General features: G+C 38.7%; 1 pseudogene; it reads left to right on the top strand.

Moving 5' to 3' along the window:
- Window positions 1-365: 365 nt before the first annotated feature.
- On the top strand, window positions 366-515 carry LOC123464323 (annotated as a pseudogene).
- The last annotated feature ends 20,785 nt before the right edge of the window (window positions 516-21,300 follow it).

Below are 21,300 nucleotides of genomic sequence, written 5' to 3'. Positions count from 1 at the left end.
GTGTGTGTGTGTACATCCATGTGACAGGTATGGAGGTCAGAGGGCAACTTCCACATGTCATTCCTTGCCATCCACTTCATCTGAGGCACAATCTCTTGCTGTCATTTCTGTTCTTTGCTGCACTGGCCAGGCAAGTTGGGTTGCAAGCTTCAGTGAAACTCTCCTGTCTCTGCCTCCAAACTCACTCAGCATGCTAGGATCAGCAGTCTTTCTGATTTTATGTGAGGTCTAGAAACCTGAACTTGGGCACTTTGGCTTGAGCTGCTAGTGTTTTATCCACTGAACTATCTCCCCATCCCTGGTATTGTTTAAAAATATTCAATGTCCTTAGCCATCAGGAAAATGCAAGTTGAAAGTACTTTGAGATGCTTGCCTGGTGGGGAGATTCCACAGTCAAAAAGGTGGTTTTCCCAGGGTGAGGCTTATGCATTGTACTCCATATGTGACTTCCTCAATTCTGAGAAACTTGGCTGCAAAATCTGTGGTGTGGGGGACAACATTCACACTGTTCCATAATTCTTGCAGTATTAAAAGACAGGTGGCTCTTACATTCTTTCCGCCACCTCTTCTGCATTAGACCCTGAGCCTTGGAAGGTGTGATCAAGATGTTACTCAGTACTCCAGAAAGAGGTGGCGGAAAGAATGTAAGAGCCAAAGGAAGGGTAGGACTCCTCACAACGTGCTCCCTACAGACATAAAATGGCCTGGATATTCACGACCTCATAGTGCCTGATACTACATACACAAGACCATCATAAGAGGAGGAAAAAATCATGACATCAAAAGTAAAGAGAGACTGATTGAGATGGGGAGGGGGTATGATGGAGAGTGGAGTTTCAAAGGGGTAAGTGGGGGGAGGGAGGGTATCACCATAGGGTATTTTTTATAATCATTGAAGCTGTTAATAAAATTTTTTTTAAAAAAGGCAGATGGCAGGCAAAAAGAAAGCCTACTTTTAGATTTCACCTCACCCCAATCAGAATAGCTGTTATCAAGAAAACCAATTATTGATGAGACTGTGGAGAAAGGGAACCCTTAACTGTGTGTTGGAGTATAAACTAGTAAACTTACTATAGAAATCAATGTAGAGGCCTCTCAAAAACTACAAACCATCATATAATCTAGCTATACCACTGCTAGACTTGATAGACTCAGTATACTCCCACAGAGATGCTTTTATTCATTTGCATTGCTGCTCTATTCACCATAACAGGGAAATAGAGCCACCCTAGACATACATCAACAGATGAATGGATGAAGAGAATGAGGTACATATACATGATGGAATGTTATTCAGTCATTAAGAAAAATACAATTGTGACATTTAAAGGAAACTGAATAGACTTGGAAAAACAAATGTCACATGTTCTCTTTCAATTGTAGATCTTAGGTTATGTGTGTGTGTGTGTGTGTGTGTGTGTGTGTGTGTGTGTGTGTGTGTATGGGAGTGGGTATAGATAATAAAACTGAAAAATGGATGATAAGAGAGGGACAAAGGGTTTGAAGTGATGAGGAAAGAAACAAGAGGGGGTAATGGAATATCTTTGATATGAAAGTGGAAAGGTGTATGAAGAGGGGAGAGGATGGAGGGAAGTAGGGAGGTCAACAAAAATAAGTATGTATGAAAATGCTTTAATGAAACCCACTATTTTGTTTTTTAGAGGGTTTTTTTGGAAGGAAGAAAAAAAAAAGACTTGTAAAATTTATTTACAAATGTAAAAAGCCATGCTGCAGAACTTTCTCAAATTATGAAGATTTCCGACAGTGTATTGAACTAAAAGATTCTTTAAAAATTATAGCTCTTTGATTTCCAACTCATATGCCACATGTCTGCAAACCTTGTGGGCTCTGGAACCTACCTGACTCTGTGTCTGCACCCACAGTGAAGGGTGTGAACAGATTCTAGCACCTACTGAGAAATCAAGGTAAAGAAAACTAAAGCCAAACCCCAAGGTTGCAGGGAAGTTTTCTCGGTGTTCAGTCCAGCCCAGAACTCACTAAGTTTCTGGGGAACTGTCATGCAGGGAAATAAACCAGTCTCAGGAAATCGTCAACACATGAGCACTATTATGTGATTAATTTTTATTTGTGGATTTTAAATATATAAAGAAATCTTCAGAAGATATTCCTTTTGCTTTTGCAGCTCCTTCTGTATATAAAAAGTCCTCTTTCTGCCCCCCAAGAACTGAGGTTTCCACAGCCAGCATTAACAAATAAATAACTTATGACTGCTTGTCACCTTCTTTCTTCAGTTGACTGTAATAACCTTCTTGACTTGGTAGGTGGCCACCATGCATGTGGGGGTGTCCATGCAGCCATTGCTGCTCCATGGTCAGTCTCTGGAGCTTAGCTAACTGGGCATACATAGCCTGCAGCTGGTGGGCTGCTGTTATGGGAGGTGGGATGGCCCCAGGCAGGTGTCAGGGATAGGGGGTGCCAAAAACCAGATGGTGCAGCATCTCATGTTCATGTGGAGGCTGTCCAAGCACAGGGTTGAGGAAGGTACCAGGAGGATAAGGGAAGCATGCCAGGTGAGGGCCAGTGGTCAGGGGTCAGCCAGAGGTGAACTGGGCCCGCTGAACCTTGGTGAAGGGGGTCCTGCTGGTGGAGGTGGAGGTGGGAGTGAATGTGTGAGTGCTGGTGATGGTGTGGAGTCACGTTGAATGTCTGCAGTCATGCCAGAGGGTAGCTTGTCAGTGATGCCATGTGCTCTGCATGGATGTGCTCAGCTGCCAATCTGTCTGGGTAGCTCATCTCAAGCCACAGCTGGGGGCCTGATAGGGCCAGTCTCTCCCGCTCCAAGGGGTTCAGGCCCAGATGGAAAGAGGCAAACGGGTGTGGGCCAGCTGTAGGAAAACCCACTATTTTGTATGCTATTAAAAACCAAACAATTTTTTCAAAGAGGAAATGACCCAAGATGATGCATAAAAGAGACAAAAGATCAACAGAAAGAGGAAAACCATGCCACACTACAAGTCTTTCTAATATGTTTAGTAAATAAAAAGGTGCCTAAGTAAAGACCTTTAAACGTGGCAACAACCCATTCAATACTAAGATTTTTCTTATCTCTTTCAAAAGCACAATTGTGATATACTTTTATTTTCTAATTTCTGATTTTATTCCATGAGGTAAAGTTCCTGCAGCACCTAGTACAGTCACAAAGGCTCCTCTTGCACACCATAAAGATAATCTATCAAGACTTGATGATGCTCAGGTACCCAAGAAAATCAGCTATTTTTTTCATGTGTATGAACTACTATGAGTATCTCCAGCTAGTGAGCTTGTAAAGAGAGTAAAATGTTACATCTCTCTACATTTCTTTATATCAAACTTAGAGAAAAATAGAAATCACTTTCTTGTAGCTCATAAAAGAGTGGAATGAAACACTTGCTTAAGCAGATCAGGATGGTAGGTAAACAGGCTGCGCTGCTGGTCTCAATAACATTACCCTGGGGCCTACATTGTTAAGCAAAATCCTTAAGGGCAGATTCAGATTCAGATTCAGAGAATCTTGTTCACAGGCCTACCTCACACCCCCCTGGTGCTTCCTGTGACTGACCAACAGACCAGTTTCACAAGGTCTTTTTTTTTCCTATAATCTTCTAAGAATGGAATGCCCCTTTCGTAATTCACCCGAAACCCTTTATGTTTAAAATTACTTTTATGGCTGTAACTGTAACATGTGAGTTATGTGATTTATGGTAACTCCCATCCTGTTTTTGCAATAAACATCTTGTAGTTTTCTCCAACAAAAGCTGACACTCCAAGCAGTTTGGGGCTGCTCTCAGAGATCCCAACCTCTGATGTGCAGTTGGTTCTCACTCAGAGCTTTGTGAGTCAGTGGTCTCACTTGTGTGACACCAGACCCCACAACAAGCCCTCTTCTCCTTCTTGCAATGCAGTGTACAAATAAGGAATGCTTCTCAACAATTTTGTTCCTTTTATTTTCTATGATAGGATTATAAAAGGTAATGCAAAAAAATGGTGGATCAATGAAAACAATGCATCCTCTATACTATAACCTCTGTATCCAACACAAATTGTAGAGGCACTGTCTTGCCTTTGTTTAAACCATGACAGGTCATAAAATGTTCACTTGTATACTATACATTTTGTTAAAGCAGGAAGAAAGAAAGGTAAGACATGAATCTGTCTTTAAGTCATTGATTACAAAAGCTAGACTCCCCAAATAAAATAATAAAAACACAGAGCAAGGGCTGGTGAGATGGCTTAGCAGTTAAGTGCTTGCCTATGAAGCCTAAGGACACTGGTTTAAGGCTTGCTTCTCCAGGACCCACGTTAGTAGCAGGCACACATGTCTGGAGTTTGTTTGCAGTGGCTGGAGGCCCTGGCATGCCCATTCCCTCTCTATCTGCCTCTTTCTCTCTCTGTCATTTTCAAATAAAAAAATAAAAATAAACAAAAAAACCAAAGAGCAAACGCATGAACAATAATTCACGTGCTTTTAAATTTTTTTCAATCATATTAAAGTACATCTGTGGTGGTTTGAGTGTAGAATTTCTCCCACAGGAGTTTGAATATTTACTCCCTAATTTGTGGCACTGTTTGGGATGGTTGTGGAGCCTTTGGGAGGTGGCGCCTTACTGGATGAATTGTGTCACTGGAGGGGTCATGGGATGTTATTAGTCCAACCCTGCTTGGTGTATTCAGCTTGTTTTTTCTACTTCTTCCATTCTGAGTAATCGATGTTCTGCACTCTGCTCCTGCCACGCTCTCCTTATCATGATACACATTCCCTTAAAATTGCAAGGCAAAATAAAGCCGTTCCTTCCATAAGCTGCTTCTGGTTGAGTATTTTGTCCCAGACTGGGAAAATAACTGCTATAACAACTTATATAATGACTTGGAAATTATGAGAAAAGTGAGGGTGATCAAGGACATGAGCATAGTAATAATTATTAAGAAGAAGCAAAGTGCACTAAGGGGAATAAAGACTGTGGAGTAAAGAAAATCTTTGGCATACATAAGCAGTCAGAATTAAATGGTCACATGGAAAACTATTACAATTTTCTTACATTTCATTTCCATAACGCTATTAACAAAGTGTTACTAATTGAGAGGACAATGAAAGAATACGCCTGGTGCATCGTGAGCATCGTCAGCATTGTGCACGTTGGTTATGACCAATAAAATGGAACACAAAAAAGAATCCCATCAGCAGAAAATCACACAGGTACAGAAGGACTCAAGGTGCTGCCAGAAGGTGCCCTGAGAAGAGAAGAGCTCCCATGAGCCAGGCTGCGGACATGGGGTGAATGCAATGAACTGTACATCGGTGAGGATGTGTTGCTTTAAATTATGCAGATGTCACGCTGGATGAGCTAATAAAGAAAATTAATCACTGCCACAAAAGCCCAAAGTTATTAGTGACAAACACTACCTACAATGGCACAGCAATGCTTAAAAACCGTTGACTCTGACCAGAGTCTGTGTAACGGCTGGCTACTCTGCACATGGAGAAGTTCAATAGAACCACATGAAAGAGAACAGATACAGATCTATATGAAAGAGAGATGAAAACTCTTAGGCAGATGGTAGTTTTAAAATTATAATGAAATCAGCTTCAGGGAAAATCTTCGACAGGGAAGAGAGGAGAGAAAATAAGCACCATTAACATAATAGGCCCCGAAGTCCAGGTATAGTGCAGTGAATGCAGAATGTACAGAAGATGGAAAAGAAGTCAGTAAGACAACCTGAGCAACAAAAATGTTCTGTTTTCCAGAGCTTCCAAGAGAAATAGAAAATGTTGTCATTAATTTCTTGCTTCTAAATGACCCCCCTTGAGGGCAGAGTTTTCCCTAGAAATCTCATGACCAGGAAATCAATCTGAACAAAGAGAACTTGTCCTCTACCTGGCCCTCCATTTTGGGTTCAGTGGGGGAAATTGAGTGAACCCTCGACTCTTTAGTCAGTTACTGTAAAAGGAAAATGGCAGCTACTATTTAGGTTACAGCCATCAGGAAATGTCGTGATAGTATAAAAGGCAGGGAATATTCATGGTCCTGCTTGATTCTGAGGGAGTTTTCATAATGTAGACAAGTTGTATGACTACAGGGACTTCCATTCTCCCAGTAAGCATATCTCTTTCCCAATACAATTTTATTCTCCCTGTGTCCATGGAGAGAGAGAGAGAGAGAGAGAGAGAGAGAGAGAGAGAGAGAGAGAGAGAGAGAGAGAGAGGGAGAGAGAGGGAGAGAGAGGGAGAGAGAGGGAGAGAGAGAGGGAGAGAGAGAGGGAGAGAGAGAGGGAGAGAGATGATGCAGAGGACATAACAAACAATATTAGGGACATACACTCACTGCCCAAAATTATATCATTTTCTTTATATTCCAATCCCACCATTATGAATTATGGTGCATATTGAACACCTGGTTGCTGAAGTCTGCATTTGGGATCCAGGGACAAAAGTGGGAGGCCAGAGAAAAATCTCTCTTTCTCTATGTCTCTATCTCTTCCTCCCCCCCCCCCCCCCCCCCATTCTCATGCCTCCTATAGCAGAATGAGAAGGCCAAGTTTGAAAGGTTTTTCTTCTCTCGGAGTTGTTAATTCTGCTTTGCCTTGACCTCCATGTGATTGATAGCTATGATAAGTCAGTTATTTTCAACAGACTCAACAGAAAGCCCTGAACATAGCCTCTCCTTCCAGGTCTACCCACTTCCTCTTCCTTAGAGACTCCCTACTCCACTTTTCCTTGCTTTTTCCTTGCTTCTGCCCATAGTTTTTCTTCTTTTTGCCCATAATTTTTCCTATTCTTTCTCTCTCCTTTCTGTTTATTCCTCTTCATTATATTCCTTCCTCTTCCCTTCGTAAGTGTTGCTCCTCCCTTCCCTCCAGCCACTATGTAACTTCTCTGAAATCTTTTTGACATTTGGGTTCAAAATCTTTAAGTAAAATCTCACAAATTCATCATAATTTTTCATGAAGGGATACTGCCATCGAATAAGATGTTTGATGAAGAGAACATTTCTTAAAAGAACTCAGCTATCAAAACATTCCAGGGAAAGCAGAGACACAGCCATCACCATCACAGGAAAGCTGTGGTAGTACCTTGACCAGTGCCATGTCGGTAATTAGTACATCTATTGTGCACATGCAAATGCTCAGCAGAAGGCCTTCTCTCTCAGTCAACAACACCTCTCCTTTGCTTATTCTATTAATTTACTTAGCAACTCCATGTTCACAGATGCAGGTTCAACAAGGATTCTGAATAACCACAAACACCCAGCAGATGGTCCATAGAAACAGCCTTGTTGGTCTAGTCAAAACAGATTCAACAACAACAATAAAGAAAAAACACTTGCTCTGTTGCACGGCCTTGTCACAATCACACTCCATGTCAGAGTCATGCTCCTGAAGGAGAAGCATATTAACTGAGTGCTGTTTGCTGTGTGCATGGACACCACTGAAAAACATAGTATGTTTATCAACTAAATCCTGCTTTCTCCTTTTTACTTATCCATCCTCTTATTTCTGTCCCACTGGGGCCCCATGAAGAAATGATCCTTTTCCCTGCACCCCAAGGAGGTGCTTGAAGACTCGAATCAGTCTACATTCCAGTGGAAAAGTCACCAAACAAAACTATTACAAGGAAAAATAATTGCTTATCAAAGAACATTGGTTATTTCACCAGTTAATTCTGCTGTCAGTAAATTTACTCCACCTAAGAAATGATGAGTTTTAAAGAATCATACATACTTTAGAACAAAAACACATATGTCTAATGTAACAGTGTGGTGGTGACTACTGTGGAATCCTGTTGATTTGTTGCCTCTGTGATAGTATGGAGGTGAATACTGAGGAAACCTGTTGATTTATTCCTGTCTGTGATAGTGTGTGGTGAAAACTGTGGAATCGCATTGACTTGTTCCTCTCTGTGATAGTGTGGTGGTGAGTACAGTGGAATCCTGTTGATTTGTTTCACTCTGTGATAGTGTAGTTGTAAAAACTATAGATTTCTGTTGATTTGTTCCTGTTTGTGATATTTTAGTGTTGAATATTGTAGAATCTTGCTGATTTGTTACTCTCTGTGATATTGTTGTGGTGAATACTGTGGTTAATAGTATGGAAACCTGTTGATTTGTTTCTCTGTGATAGTGTGGTGGTGAATACTGTGGAATCCTGTTGATGTGTTTCTCTCTGTGATAGTGTGGTTGTGGATACTTTGGAATCCTATTGATTTCTTCCTCTCTGTGATAGTGTAGTGGTAAATACTGTAGAATCTTGATGATTTTTTCCCATGCCCGATAGTTTACTGATGAACACTGCAGAAGACTCTAAATTTGTTTCTGTGTGTCATAGGTAAACTGTAGGTTGAATACTTCAGATGTGGAAGTAGGCAGTGCCATGTCTCGCCTACATAGAGGTATTGTTCTCCTAGTGGCCTATTGACATCTTTTACATCTCTACACCGATTCATATTCTGTGTGATTATGTGAAGATTTGTGAAGATGGCATGCCTAGTCATGAATGATGTGGTGTAAGATAATCATTCCTTAAATCTCATAGCACAGCCTCTATGAGAGCTAACCCCAGTCTGGAGACTGGCCCTCAGGAACAGGTTAACTTGCACATTTAGCTCAGCTTCCCTGAAATCATACCCACAGTACTTAGTTCTCACACTTTATATTTGATTCAGTAATGTCTTCAAATGAGATACATATATTCTGTCTATAAAATTTCCTTCTTTTTTTCCTGGTTTTTCAAGTAGGGTCTCATTTTGGCCTTGGATGACATGGAATTCACTATGTAGTCTCAAGGTGGCCTCGAACTCACGGCGATACTCTCACCTTTGCCTCCCAAGTGCTTGGATTAAAGTCGTGTGCCACCATGACTGGCTCATAAAATTTCTTAACTGAACTGCTCCTTAGTTGGACTAATGACATGAAGAGTTTTGCTAGAAAATAATCATCTTTTGAAAAAAATATTTTATTTGTATTTTTTTTTGAGAGAGAGAAAAGAGTGAGAGAGAAAAAAAAGAAAGAGAGAAAGGAGGAACCAAGGCCTCTAGCCATTGACAATGAACTCCAAACATACACCACCTTGTAGATTTGGCTTATGTGAATTCTTGGGAATCGAACCTGGGTCCTTTGGCTTTTCAGGCAAGCACCTGAATCACTAAGCCATTTTCCTAACCCTCATCTTCTTTATTATTATAGTATAGTATATTAGTATATTTATTAATGCATTTTTAGTATTCATTATACAAAACAGTTTCATTATGACATTTTAATATACATATACATATACATACATACATATATATATCACATATTTTTATCATATACATTACACTGTCCTGTGACCTACTTCTATTTGTTTCTTCTTCCCAAGTAGCTCATTTTCATGTCTTTTAAAAATTATTTTGTAGCTGGGTATGGTGGCACATGCCTTTAATCCCAGCACTCAGGAGGCAGAGATAGGAGGATTGCTGTGAGTTGGAAGCCCACCTAAGTCTACATAATGAATTCCAGGTCAGCCTGGGCTACCTTTAGAAACAAAACAAAACAAATAATATTTTCTACATATTTATAAGTTATTATTTATTTAATTAATTATTTATTTTTAGAAAAATATATATAGAGAGACAGAGAATTGGCTTGCCACGGCCTCAGCCATTGCAATTGAACTCCAGACACTTTGCCACCTAGTAGGCATGTGTGACCTTGTGCTTGCCTCACCTTTGTGCATCTGGCTTATGTGGGATCTGGAGATTCAAACATGGGGCCTTAGGCTTTGTAGGCAAGAGCCTTAACCACTAAGTTATCTTTCTAGCCCTATTTAAATTTTTTAAATTTTCATTTTTCTTTCATGTCTTATTTTTCTTGAATTGGGATTCTGCATATGAGAGAAAATGCAGTATTAATCTTTTTGAGTCTGGCTTATATTTCTTCCCATGGTAATGCCTAGGTTTATCCATTTTCCCAGAAAGATATAATATTTTCTTTATGGTTAAATAGTTCATAATGTGTGTGTGTGTGTCCAAGTATCTCTGTAGTATATGAATTTATATTTCAGTGGGTATACACCAAGTAGTAGTATAGCTGGATAGTTTTACTTTTATTTACTTGCAGAATATCCATACTAGTTTCACAGTGGCTACACTAATTTATATTCCCCCAGTATCCTTACCAGCATTTGTTATTTTTTATGATAATAGCCATTTTGACTAGAGTGAGATGGAATTTCCATGTAGGGTTGATTTGCATTCCTCTGATGGCTAAGGATGTTAAACATTCTTTCATATATTATTTTGACTATTTGTACTTCTTTGTAAAATTGTCTGCTAAATTCATTTGTACATTAACTGATCAAATTCTTGTTTTGGTATTGGCTTTGGAGTTATTTATATAGTTTATATATTTATTATGCTCCTGTGATGATGAAAAACTGCCAAAGGTTTTCTTCCCATTTTTAAAACTGTTAAGTGTTTTCTTTGCTGTTCCATGTTTGATTTTATGCAAACCCATTAGTCAGTTCTTATGATTATTTCCTGGGATACTTGAGTCCTTTTCAGAAATCCCTTGCCTATTCCTATATCTTTAAGTAGAAATTACAATCTATTTTCTGTGATTTAATATGATATTTTCATAAGTAATCATTATTTACACAGCACTCAAGAAATTTAGACCCCAGAAAATCTCAGAACTTTTACTGCCTGATAAAGTTTTATAGAATTGAAGGTGCTTAGGATTTATGGTTGCTAATTTTGTATTCTGTAAAATCTACAGTTTTCCTTGTGTGTCTTTGCCTATCTAATGCTTTTGCTAAGGTTAAGAAAAGTTCAAGATATTACCACGAGGTATACATTTAATTGCTGAGTCAGGATGACAAAGGTTGGCTCTGTGGGGAAATGCCAAGAATTGTACTGAGTCAGGAATGTAGAATGTCAAATAATGTGTCTAATAGTTTCATAATAACTGAACTTCTTGGGGTCTGGTGGCATGCAGGCATTCAGCTTTCAGCTATAGATCATGCCTTCTGCAACTATTTATCTCCAAGCCTTAGTACAACTTAGAAAATAATATGGTGCTCTACAAATGGCATAGAACTTGGACTCAAGAATCTTGAGTTTAAGTCATTGTAGCTTTATAACTTATATATCCTTTCATTTATTCATTTTTTTATTTTCACTTTGCCATTACCTGTAGAAGATATGTCCTTGCTATGGATTGTATCTGATGCTGGGAACTGCCACAGGAATGAGTAATTATTGATTCACACTCAGCATCTAAATGGAGGGGCAAGGCATACAATAAAATCTGTGAATGAGTGGGTACAGAAGGAGGCAGCCTTGCCCAGGAGAGAGGAAGGGAATAGTTAGAGATGTTTTCTTTCATTTCAGTTGTTTGAACTGAGTCTGGAAAGTGGGCAAGAGTTAGACCAAAGTCAGATGTTTCATAAAGAAACTTGTAAGTACAAGAATGGAGTAACAGTCTGAGGAGATAGCTCAGTGGATAAAGCAGTTGCCATGCAAGCGTGAGTGCTTGAGATTGAATATCCAGTATCCACATAATTTCCAGGTGGACATGGAAGTCTGCTTGTCATTCCAGCACTCTGAAAGTAAAGTCAGGGTTCTTAGGGCAAAATGGTTAGCTAGATTAACCAAATTGCTGAGCTCTGGGTTCAAGTGAGAGACCTCACCTCAGTAGATAAGGGGGAGGCTGATTGGGAAAGACACCCAAGGTCAAACTCCAGCTTCCACATACATGCATGTTCATCTGTTCCCACAAAATACACCCATGTGCATATGAGCACATACACATACATGCACACCACACACATACACATGCAAATGAGAATGGAGTATGGTGTATGTAAAAAATTGAGTATGGTGTAAAAGAACGGGGTGTGAGGTATGAAAGAAATTGGTGGGTATGGAGTAAAATAGTGGGCTGTGGAATATGGAAGAACTTGGTGGGTATGGAGTAAAAGAATGGGGTATGGGATATGGAAGAACAGGGTCAGAGTTGCCTTGGGAAATGGAAGGAGGCAGATCATGAGGTGCTCTTGTGACATGCACTTAACTTAATTTTACAGACCAAAGATGAAAACTTTCAAAGATGTAAGGAGTAGCACAAATTTACAAGTTATTTAGTCTGGTAAGACATTTTTGAAGTACATAAAATTTAGAAAGTACTAGTTATTTCTTAATACATTGTGAAAATCCGATGGCCTGCCAAGCCTGAGAGTACTTATAACATGTGACAGAAAAAGCTAACAAATGCTTAAAGCTCACATTTTTTATGCCCGTATTTCTCCAAAATTTTATGAATACTAAATACAAATTCAGGAATTGTTTTAATTGTTAATAGAGATGATATACACTTGTATTTTGAAGCTTATATTTATTTTTCAGTGTCTTTTGAAACTTTCACCAAGATTTTAGGGTAATAGAATTAACAGTTACATTCTTTGCTGATTTTCTATAGTCAAAACAGATACCTACTACTTCCTTTGAAATTCCTTACCTAAGGTTTTGAAATAGAAGCTGTTTAATGGAGGTTACAAATTTGCATATAACAGTGTGAAACAAATGTTTGATGTTGGGAAGGGACTGTACATCAAAGATTGGTAAGGACTGGCTGCACTGCTCCATCTACAGACCTCATTGAACAAGAACATCCTCGAAACCATGAATAATCATGCCAACCATTTATTAAAGCAATGCCATAAGGGAAGCAGAGGGCAAAACCACACCGCCCTTTGACGTGCAGCCATCTGAGAGGAATGGCATAAAGGCCTAGTGCAAATAAGTGTCCAATGGAGCTTCTAAACTTTGCTGAGGCAATTCTTAACAAAACACCATCTTCATTAAGAGCTAAGGTTTTGAAGGTTAATAAGCAAAATGGTACTTGATTTTCATGTCTTCACTGTATAGTTTTGTGAGTCATTCCTGCACTTTGAATGACACATAGGCAGTTGCATGTTAATCTAGATTAATTGCCACCATAAAACATGGCACATGTCTTAGCAACTTACAAGCATTTTTATAGTCCAGATGAGGGCAATTTCAACCAGCAATTTTATTAAGAATTGGATTTTCTATTTTTGCTCACTTTTATTGTTTCATTGGAATAGATAATCAAAAGTTTACTGTAATTATAGTTATTATTCTTTAACATAGAAGACAGAATCATGTATAGTCAAGAAGACACAAGGTGACCCCACAGTGTGTAAGAGTTTATGGGAAAGTAAAATCAGAATTTCAGATTATAAGTGATTATATGAATGTGCTCTTTAACTTATTTATGCGCCCTCCATTTTATGAGTGTTTACTATGTAGTACTGGATGCTAACTCAGATATCAAAAATAAAAATGACAGACACATAGACCAATGGGACAGAATCAAGAGCCAGGAAAGGAACCCATACATATACAGACAACTGACTTTTGAAAAAGGCACTGAAAACATGCATTGGAAAAAAAATCTTTTAAATAAATGTTACTAGAAAGTTTGGATATCTGCATGGAGATGAATGAAATAATATCTTTCTATTTTTTTTTCATTTTAAAGTATTTATTAATTTAATTTAATTTAATTTATTAGTTTTCTTTTCAGCAAATACAGGCAGTTTGCTACCATTGTTTAGGCTCATCCATGATCTAACCCCTCCCAATGGACCCTCCTTGTTGATGTAAATGGGACGTGCATTGTGGAGTTAGCCCAGAGTTATTGGTACAATAAATGTCTCTGCATATCATGATCCAACATGTGACTCTGACATTCTTTCTGCCCCCTCTTCCTCAAAATTTCCCTGAGCCATGTTGGGTTCATTTTTGGTCTGCTTCAGTGCTGAGGTGTTGGGGGCCTCTGAGGCTCTGGCTCTCTGATTTGGTAGGAGTTGATTTTTCTCTGTGTTGTTCTCCTTCCCCTTTGTACTGGTATCCGGTTCATCAGGAAAACATCACCCTTGCTTGTTTTGCCAATTAACCCAAAATTGATTAAAGGCATATAGGTAAGACCTGGAACCATGAAACTACTAGATGAAAACATAAGGAAAATGCTCCTGAACATTGGAGTGGAGTAAGATTTTTTTTTTTACAAGCCCCAACAAACACAGAAAACAAAATTAAAAGAAATTTCATTAAACTAAACACTTTCTGCATAAGAAAAGACATAATCAACATAGGGAAGCAACAACAAACAGAATGGGACAAAGCACCTTCAAACAGAATATCTGACAAGAGGTTAATATCCAAAATATATAAGGAACTGAAAAAGCTCAATGGTAAAAGGTGAACTAATCCAGTTAAAAAGCAGGCACCAATGTGTTCCACAATAGGCAGCTAGGAAAGCAAGAGGTCCCCATGGCTAGCAGCCATGTGGAAAAATGCTCAGCATCACTACTCAGGGCACAAACAAAATCTATAATAGACAACCATTTCCCCTACTACAGATAGATACACTAGTGAGTATGTGAAGGAAAAAGAATCTTGAGCTCATTGGCAGGAATGGAAATTAGTATAGCCAGTATGACAAACAGTGTGGAAGTTCCTCAAAAAACTAAAATTAAAATTTCCATGTAGATCAGTGATCCCACTATTGGATATATATCCAGGAGAGAAAAAAAAAAATCAATGTAATAAAGGGATATCTACCCAGCTACTTTCATTGTAGCACAATTCACAATCACTGAGAAATGGAAACAATGTAAGTGCTCATCAACTGATGAATCGATAAAAGATAATGTTGTTCATATACATAATCAAACAATATTCCACAATAAGACAGGTGAAATTGTGACACTATGATAAATGGGGAGCCATGGAGGCCATTATATTTATGTTAGTTAGACACAGACAAGGACCACCAGATAGCACTCAAATGCGGAATCTATAATTTTTGATCTTACAGAAGTTGAGAGTCTGGGGAGAGTTTGGTATGGGGAGAGTTGAGAAAGGTTTGAGTATGAGTACTAAATGTAGATTAAAGTAAGAATATTCTGGTATGCTATTTCACAGTAGATAGACTATATGTAATTATAATGTGGATTTTTACAACATTATAAGAAAGAACTATAAAGAAATAATGAATGCTTGAGGTGATATCTAGGTTTACCATGATTTTAAAATTGCATTATTTATATACATGTACCAAAATATCAACTAGTACCCCATAAATATGTATAACTTTATGTATTCATTAAAACACAATTATTGGCTGGAGGTATGGCTTAGAGTTTAAGGCATTTGCCTGAAAACTCAAAGGACCCAGGTTTGACTCCCCAGGACCCAGGTTAGCCAGATGCACAAGGGGGCGCAAGCATTTGGAGTTCATTTGCAATAGCTGGAAGCCCTAGAAACCCATTCTCTCTCTCTCCCTCTTTTTCTGTCAAATAAATAAATAAATAAATAAATAATATTTTAAAAACCACAGTTATTAGAAAAGAATAAGTAAATATTAATTAGTAAAAATGAGAATGGTCTTTGAGTTTAGAGACTTCCAGTTTGTTATGAGTTTTACAGATTTGTATAGGAAGAGATTCTATTGAACAAAAATGAAAATGAGAAAGAGAAATTTATTTTTTTTAAGCTGGGTAGTTCTAGAATTGTGAACTTTATTGGGATAGGGATAAACACTTTTAACAATGAAATATAAGACATGATCAATATCGGGCAAAACTCTACATTAAACACTAGAGAAATAAAGCTTTAAAAAATTCAGTTTAGGGCTGGAAAGATGGCTTAGCAGTTAAGTGCTTGCCTGTGAAGCCTAATGACCCTGGTTCGAGGCTTGGTTCCCCAGGTCCCATGTTAGCCAGATGCACAAGATGGCACACGTGTCTGGAGTTCCTTTGCAGTGGCTGGAAGCCCTGGCGCGCCCGTTCTCTCTCTCTCACTCTCTCTTCTCCTCCTCTGTCTGTCACTCTCAAATAAATAAATAAAAAATAAACAAACATAAAAAGAGTTAATTTTAAAAAATCAGTTTAAGCCAGGTGTCGTGCACACCTTTAATCCCAGCACATGGGAGGCCAAGGTAGGAGGATTGCTGTGAGTTCAAGGCCAGCCTAGGATCACAGAGTGAGTTACAGATCAGCCTTAGCTAGTGTGAGACCCTACCTCAAAAACACAAAAACCCCAAAATTAAATTAAATTAAATTAAATTAAATTAAATTAAATTAAATTAAATACCTCAGATTAACTTTTTTCTTTTCCAGGAAACTAAACCATAAGTCATACTGATTTTTTCTTGTTAAATTTTCTGATCATATAAGAAGCTGACTTGCTCTTGGTTAAAGGTAAGTCATTGGAAAATATGACTTTTTCTCATAATGTATGGGAAATGTGTTGATAGATCAAGGGAAATGTGAAAAATTTTGTTTGTGACTCAGTATTTAAGTTAGTTGGGCTTTATGAAAACAAAAATCATTTCAAAATAAGAGGATAAGAAAACAGTTCCGTTTAAGATAGGCTGGAATAAATAAAGCAACTTAAGAAATCTCGCCTATACCAAGGACAGCTAAAGCAGTTTTCTAATTTACATGAAAATCTGACGTGTATTATTGGCCTTATCGGTTAGCATTCAAATCCCTCTACAAAGTGATAACCCATTCATTTAAATTATGGCAGAAGGGATATAAAGGTGGGCTGATAAGCAGACGTTTTATAGAACTTTAAGGTTCTATAAACACTTCAAAATTTGGTATCCTGATGTGTGTTACTCAGGGTGACATCTGAAATGATGGTGTTCATTCAAACAGACACATTACTTATTTCCTGGGTCATCTGGCTATTAACTTAAATTTGTGAGCTATGCAGGTAGCCGGGCAAACTGGCTTGTGCTTTTGACGTGTGTAGCAGACCTGGCAAGATCACAGGCTGCCACACCTGCTGTAGAGCAGGCTCAGTGCCTGGCAAGCCCATTCTAGCTCATCTTAGCTCAGATTGCAAGCCAGGCAAGACTGCTGCGTTTTTGATCTGTGTCTACCTTCAGAGTGGGAAACATGTTTTAAATTGGGGAGAGTACTGGGACAAAGGAAAAGCCTGCTGGGGATGCAACTGCTCACTGAGAATGGTGCCGAGGTGGCCGACTCAAGCATAACTTTTCACGGTAGTGTGAGCACACATCCTCTTTCCTGAGATCAAGAACACTGCATCCCAGAGGCACTTTCCCTTATTCAAATCAGTGTCCCATTCTGTTCCTCTTGCTCTGCAAAGAAAGTTTAAATTCTTGTTTCATGCAGATCCTGACATGAGCTCTTCTGAGCTAAGTTCCATTTCTTATATCAAAGACTTTTATTGGCCAGGATTGCCATAGCAGTCAGAATGCTTGACAGGACAAATATTTCATTTTCTCATCATTCTGAATGCTAGAGGTCCACAGTCAATGTGTTCAGGGATTGGTTCCTGTTGAGAGATGACTGTCTTCTCTGAACTTTCACATGATCTGCCCTCTGTCTGTATATGTGCTAATTCTCCTTTGCATCAGGATAGCAGGCATGTGGGGTTAGAACGCACTCTAAAGAACACATTTAAAGTAAGTGCTTGTTGATACCTTATGTTCAAATGAGGTACTGTAGGCCAGGACGTAGCAACTGAATCTGTAAAAGAAAAAAAAAAAAAAAAGAAGATTAAACCTTTTAAGTTAGCATACAAAGCAATTGGTTATATTATGGCATTTTCATACATATATGTGTTTTACTTTGTCATTTATTCCCCTCCCCTACTGCTCTTTCTCATTCTCCCTGCTGACCTCTTACTGGTACCCATTTTCCCCCAAATAGTCCTCACTTATGCTTTCATGTCACATGTGTTCAATTACTATTTATTTATTTATTTTTAATAAAAAGGTTGCACGCATAATCCCCTCTCCCCACCCCAATTCTGCTGAGGGTCTTCAATGGAGTTATCAGAATTCATTCTGGGGGTCAAGAGGCCTCAGTCAGTCTCTGCAGGGGTGGGGGAGACATGGTGTCTCAGGCTATTTCCATACACTTGGAGGCTCTTAAATCTTTCTTCCTCCTCTTACATGATGCTCCCTTAGCCTTGGTGTGCAAGATAGAGATCTGATACAGTGTTGCTTTCTCTGTAGACTCTGGATCTCTGTTTATAGGAAGTTTCAGTGAACACAGTGTCTGTTGAGATTTCCCTGGAACTGGTTTACAGGCTAGCCCTGAGAGCAGTAGTGTGTCACTGCTTCGCCTGTAATGACTCCTGGGTCTGGGCAGATGAGGTGGAGGGGACCCACCACCTGGCAGACAGTTGGCTTTCTCTCATTGATGTATTGATGTATCCCTGTTCTTTCCCTATTCTCCTCCATGCCCCACTCCAAGATGCCAGCCATCTCACACAGTCATGGGGGGACCAGGAGCTGTGGCCTACTCCCAATTACTCTCTCTTTTCTCTGCATTACTCCCTCTTTTATGATTTCTTTCTTTTCCCTAATCACCTTTCTTCTTTTATGGTGTGGACACCCAAGCCCATGTGCTTGTGCACATACCTGTGCATATACATGTGTGCACAAGCGCACACACACCCACAAAGACACACACAGATAAATATAGAGTCTGTGTAAGAGAGAAAACACATAGTGTTTGTCTACTTCTGGCTTATTTTGCTTAACTTGTTTTCTTTAAAAATATTTTTTATTTTTATTTATTTATTTGAGAGCGACAGAGAGAGAAAGAGGCAGAGAGAGAGAGAGAGAGAGGGAGAGAGGCAGATATATATAGAGAGAATGAGAGAGAATGGGCACGCCAGGGCCTCCAGCCACTGCAAAGGACCTCCAGATGCATGCGCCCCCTTGTGCTTCTGGCTAACGTTGGTCCTGGGGAATTGAGCCTTGAACCAGGGTCCCTAGGCTTCACAGGGAAGAGCTTAACCACTGAGCCATCTCTCCAGCCCTTAACATTTTAAATTTCTAATTGCATCCGTTTCACTGAAATGTCATAATTTCTTATTTATTTATTTATTTATTTATTTTTTGGTTTTCTGAGGTAGGGTCTCACTCTAGCTCAGGCTGACCTGGAATTCACTATGTAGTCTCAGGGTGGCCTCGAACTCACGGTGATCCTCCTACCTCTGCCTCCCAAGTGCTGGGATTAAAGGAACGTATCACCATGCCTGGCTTATAATTTCATTTTTTTTTGTTAATAATGGATAAAATTTCATTGGTATGTATATCATGTTTTCTTGTGATACCTGTGTTGATGAGTAGATAGATCTAGGCTGGCTCCACTTCCTGCTCTTGTGAATATCATGGCAATAAACATGGAAGTGCAGGTATCTCTGCACAGGTTGGCCTAGACTCTTTAGGGTGCTCAGTGTTACTATAGCTAGGTCATACGGTAGTACAATTTTTAATATTTTGGAGAACTTTCATGCTGATTACTGTAGTGACCTCACCAATTTGTATTCCCACCAGTAGTCAATGAGGGTTTCTATTTTCCAATACCCTGGCCAGGATTTTTTTGTAATTTGTTTTCTTGATGATAGACATCCTGACCAGGGCGAGATGAAACGTTAATGAAGGTTGAAATTTCCTGAAGGAAATGCAGTCTACAATTGAATTTTGAGGGGACATAATTCATCTGTAACACTGACCTTTCCTCAAAGTAGGAATATGAGCAGTTTTTCATCTGTAATTATCATTTTTTACAGGCTTTGTATTTATATGTGATATAAATGTATATATACATACATATGTATACACATACAACATCTTATGAAGAATGATGCCACCCACAAGATCTTCCATAAGATACTTCTTATGAAGTATCTGCTTTTAATTACTAATTGTTTTTGTTATTTGGTAAAAAAAAAAAAAGTATTGTTCAACATTTTTATTGTGGATTAGCCAAGATAACACATTTTGCATTGTGATCCGTGACACAAATACATGTAGATATTTTACTGAAATAACAGTAAGCCCAGGAGCTAATGCCTTCATCCTAACGATGCACAACACATTCAGTTACTCTTCCAGTCACATCTATTTTTGAATTATTTTAATTAATTAATTAATTAATTAATTTGGTGAGTGAGTGCAAACACACTAAGATGCATGCACCACCTTGTGCATCTGGTTTACATGTGTACTGGGGAATTGAACCCAGGTCCTCAGGCTTCTCAGGCAAACACCTTAACTGCTAAGCCATCTTTCCAGCCAAGTCTCATCTACTTTATGAAAAAAAGTGCTTTGGACTCACAGAATTGATTTCATTGCTCACTTATGGGTCAAAAACCTTAATCAATTAGGCAAGTGCCTACAGACCTCTCTGCCTGGTGCTCTCTGATGTCATAACTGCCATCCTGGAAAGATTTCCTCTCATTCTTCCCTTTAAGGATGACTGCCAGAGTTGGCTATGGGCTTATATACTTTATTTTTGTTAGTCTCCTAGAGGCCATGATATCTCATGTGAAGTTCACCATAAATCTTCTGGGGAATGCCATGATAGCCCCACAGTCCAGTTTACTTTGAAACATGTCATTTGGAGTTCATTTAGGCTCAAATTTAGGATACAGACCATCATAATGATGAAGTCATGGCAGCAAGAGGTTAATACAACTATTCACATGGTGTCCAGTGTCAAGAAGCAGAAAGAGAGATGAATCCTGTTGTTCAACGAACTTTCTCCTTCTTATGTGGCCTGGTATCCAGCCTGTAAAATGACACCACCCACACCTGGGCTGTCTTTCCACCTCAACTAAACCTAGAAAATCTCTCATAGACATGCTCAGAGATTTGTCTCCATGGTGACTATAAACAATGTCAAGCACACAACTATGACTAATAGCTACAATTATATTTTTAATTAGTTATAAGTCAGTAGGTTTTCATATATTTTTCATAAATCTTTAGTTTTAGTTAACTTTCGTCTGCACCATCTGTCTGTTCTGCTCCATCCTTCATAAACTTTCCCACCCTTGTGTTCCTCTTACTTTCACATCACATATATTCTAATATCCCTCCCTGCTTTAGTGATTCTCCTTCCTGCTATGGCTCTTTTACAACTTCCTGACCTCTGCAGATACTCATTCACATTTAAATATACAACTCTAAAGATCTGAAACTAGGATTCACATATGAGAGGGAACATATGGTGTTTGTCTTTCTACACCTGGGTTACCTTACTTAGTATAATATTTTCCAGTTTCTAAATATTTAACAATTTCATTTTTCTTTATGGTTGATAAAATTCCATTGTGTGTAACCTATTTTAATCATTCATTCCTCAGTTGATGGACATCTAGGTTGATCCTATTTCTTAGCTATTGTGACTAGAACAGCAATGAACATGGATATATAAGTATCTTTTTTGTAGGATATTGAGACCTTG

The sequence above is a fragment of the Jaculus jaculus genome, chromosome 10 (assembly GCF_020740685.1).
Source record: "Jaculus jaculus isolate mJacJac1 chromosome 10, mJacJac1.mat.Y.cur, whole genome shotgun sequence".
NCBI classification, from domain to species: Eukaryota; Metazoa; Chordata; class Mammalia; order Rodentia; family Dipodidae; genus Jaculus; species Jaculus jaculus.
This window is presented reverse-complemented; position numbering and strand designations above follow the sequence as displayed.